Source organism: Triticum dicoccoides, chromosome 5B (assembly GCF_002162155.2).
Source record: "Triticum dicoccoides isolate Atlit2015 ecotype Zavitan chromosome 5B, WEW_v2.0, whole genome shotgun sequence".
Taxonomy (NCBI): Eukaryota; Viridiplantae; Streptophyta; class Magnoliopsida; order Poales; family Poaceae; genus Triticum; species Triticum dicoccoides.
In genome coordinates, this window is record NC_041389.1 from 498,271,262 (window position 1) to 498,275,311 (window position 4,050).

The following is a 4,050-nucleotide window of genomic DNA, read 5'->3' on the forward strand; positions in this document are numbered from 1 at the left end:
CATGATACATCCTTTTTGCACACTAGCAATACCAGAGAGGCGAATGGGTTGGTGCTCAATCGGATGAAGCCTTTGCTGAGCATCTCCTTAATCTGGCGCTGGATCTCATCCTTCTGCTGTGGTGTATAGCGATACGGGCGAGCGCTGACCGGCTGGGCTCCTTCCATCAGTGGTATCATGTGATCTTGCAAATGCCGCCGCGGCAAGCCAGAAGGCGCTTGGAACAAATCTTGAAACTCCACCAAGAGGGCAGCCACCTCTGATGGCATCTCCATCTCTGAAGGTAGCACCACAGTTGCAGTAGTGCTGGCTATCAGGGACTGTAGCTCTTGGTCTTGGTGAATCACCCGTACCTGAATGCCATGCTGAACTACTCCTCGGCGCAATAATCCTCGCATCTTCCATGCAGAAATTTGCTTACACTCCACATGCTTATCTTGGATGCCTGACAGAGATATCCAGCGACCGTCGTGCGTAAACCGCATGACTCTATTGCGCCAATGCACCCACATTAGGTTGTGCTCTTCCAGCCAATCGGCTCCCACGATCAGATCATAACCACCTAGGGATAGCACTTTCACATCATGCTGAAAGGTATGTCCTTGTGTCCACCACACCAGTTTAGGGATCCATTGAGAACTTTTCAGTGTAGATCCCCCTGCGATCACATATTCAGCTGGTGCCATCTCCTGGGGTGTCAACATCAGATCTGCTGCCAGTTTTCATCAACAAAAGAGCAGTTGGCACCTGAATCGACCAGAATCAGTATCCGGCGTTTGCCAATCATACCATGCAGGCGCATAGTGCGTTTCACTGGTGTTTTGGGCTGCACTGCCGCCGACATCAACATCACTTCTTCATCGGAGCTAGAGTCAGACAAATGCTGCGGATCAGGGGGGTCGTCCAGTTGCAATACCTCCAGGAGTTCTTCCATGATGTGAATGGGAACCTTATTTGTGCCCTCGCGCCCAAGGATCACCACAGGTAAAACAGAGATGCTTGGCTTTTCTGTAGTTTCGCAGCGCTTCCAGCTTCTCAGACATCTTTCGGGAATCCTCGCCCCCAGGTGAGTACTTGTGTTTTTCCCCATGAGAGCTCTGCTTGTTATGCTGACAGAATGACTTGGTGGATGCCAAGGAATTGCCTTGATCATGCGCCAGCTCTGCTTCCTGCAACAACGCCAAACAGCTAGCAGTATCGACATCTTCAGGGCGATGTAAAACTACAGTAGCACGGATATCAGGATGCAAGCCCGCCATGTAACGCTCCACAAAAAAAATTCATGAGTGTGGGGATCAGCTATCAGAATCTGATGTCTCAGTGTGTCAAATTTTGTAGTGTAATCCTCTACCATGCCTACTTGACTCAGCAGCAACATTTGCCTCATGTAAAATTTATGTTTATCACGTCCCCATTTCTCTCTAACTGAAGTGCAGAACTCCTGCCAAGTTGCAAACGCCCGGCGCTTCTGAATCATTTTGAGCCAGAGTGCAGCATTACCCACACAATTCAGAGAGGCAAATTTGACCTTCATCGTGTCGGACACACTGTAAATCTCGAAGTACAACTCACAATTATCAAGCCATACTTGATAATCAGTCCCATCAAACTTGAGGAAATCCATTTTGGGAGTGCTACCAAAGTGAGGACGATGTGGTGGTGTATGTGGCTCTCTGTCAAACAGGTTGGGTGCGGGTCGCATACCATTGTCCGGAGGCAGTTCGGGGAATCGTAGATCCCCGAGAACTGACCCCCGATGTAGCAGATGTCCGCCGTGCCCATGGGGCCGATCCACGCCGGCCGCGCGTCCTTCCACCGTGGTTGGCGGGACGTGGTTGTTGGCTGGACCTTGAGGTGGTGTGGGCGACGCTTCCAGCGCATCCAGACGCGCCGACGCGTCCTCTGCATGGAGTTGTAGGAGGGAGGCGGACTCGCTGAGGGATTTGGCCGTCGAGTCCATGGTCTTCATCCACGCGGTGACGCCCTTGAGCTGCTCGAAGATGGAGTCGAGCTTGGCGTTCGTCTCCACCCCTTGCTGCTCCATGGTGCCCATCGCCGCCGAAATCTGGAGCTCCACAGCGCTCGGCCCCCGCTTCTTCGGCGCCAGATCGCCCACCCGAGACGGCAGTTCCTGCCGAAGGATAGGAATTACAGCAGCAGACGGATCCGCTGCTCACCTCAATCGAACTGACGGATCACGCACGAATCGATGAGGAACGAATCGACTCCTGATACCAATTGTTATACAACAGCTAGGATTTATCTTCCTCAGGGAGGATTTGAGTTCCAGAGAAGGGGAAAGGGGAGGAGAGCAGATAAGAGAAATCTGTTTTTGCTTTTTGCTAATCGACCACCGTTTCCTTTTCCTCTGCTTCCTTATATGGCTGCTCTTCCTGTAACACTTGCTTCTTCTCCTTCACCTGGGCCTCGAACTCTCGTGCCAGCCTTCTGTTACGCCTCGTGGCTTTGGGCGTCGACCTGGGCCGGCCCATTCCATGACAGTTGTGGTCTTGGTGGCGGTAGGTAGGGACGAACGCGGACTCAATTCAGGCGGCCTGGCCTCGGGGTTGGGTGCGGGGGGCTCCGAGGGCTCCATGGCAACGCGCAGCCTGCCGAGGGAGGTGCGACGGTTAGGTGGCGTCGAGGGTGGCGCCGGCTGAGGTGCAGGAGGGGGAGGATCTAAAACATCCCTCCCGCCAAGCACGGTCGCGTATACCAAAAAAAATGCCCTCTCGTACTCTGGGCCAATTGATCATTTGCCCAGCTTTGCTCTGTCCTAGTCAAAATGCCACGTCTTATATTGCAATTGATAAAATGCCCCATTTTTGTTGTGCCTCTAGATAAAATGCCCCGTATTAAAAATAAACATCTATTACTTGTTAACTGCTGCCACTTTCTCTATTATAGATGCCTTCAATTGGCTGAAATTTGAATAGTAGGCTATTATGAATATACTTGATTTTCTGTAATTTTTTCAGAATTTTTTGGGCAGTTTAAATTTTCGCCTAAATTTTGAACAAATCTGGACAAAAATTTTAAATCTCGTTTTTCTCTTTGTTCTATGTTCGGAATTGGCTGAAATTCGAACAGCACACTCTATGAATATATTTGGTTTTCTGTAATTTTTTAAGATGTTTCTGGGCACGTTTCTTTCTGAAGATGGAGACGGGGCTGCTGTAGGCGGACGGCGGCGGCAAGAACCCTTAGCTATGCTGCTCGGGCGCAGCTGCTTCGTTCCATTCCTGTGCGAGCGAACCAACAGGAGCCAGCCAGCCCAATCCTTGCGTGCGTGTGTGTTTTTAGTTGATTTTGGTTAGGGGCATTTATGTCCTTTTTCCATCCCTAATTGCAGCAGTTAACAAATAATAGATGTTTATTTTTAATACGGGGCATTTTATATAAAGGCACAATAAAAATGGGGCATTTTATCAATTGCAATGTAAGATGGGGCATTTTGGCCGGGGATGAGCAAAGGTGGCGCAAATGATGATTTGGCATGTCGAGAGGTCCGGTTTTGAGTTTACCGCAACAAACATATTATATAACGTGCTTATTCACGGTATCTGATCTTGCCATTTTTTGGCTACAAAGCACTAAAACAGCAGTTATTTTTGGGTATGCCCCCTGTCTGCTAGAGTTGCTCCGAGGCTCCAAAAACCCCTCCTCAAGCTTTGCTACTCCCTCCGTAAACTAATATAAGAGTGTTTAGAATACTAAAGTAGTGATCTGAACGCTCCTATATTAGTTTACAGAGGGAGTACATTTTATGGGCTGGGCGCCGCTCATATTCTGGCCATGTTTAAAAATTCCAACGAAATTTTGCATGACAATCTGTAAAGTTTGTGACCTGGCACTTCATGAGTCTAGCATTTTTGCCCCTCCTCTCCCCTCACACTAATTGGTCACCTGCCCTTGCCGCACTGGTGACAGCATGCAAGGCAGTGATTACAGGGACATTGTTCCGGCATCTATATACTTGGTAAAGGATGGAAGGCTCGGCCTTTTGCTTAGTGTTTTGTTCCACTCTTGTGTTATGTCCAACGATAAGCG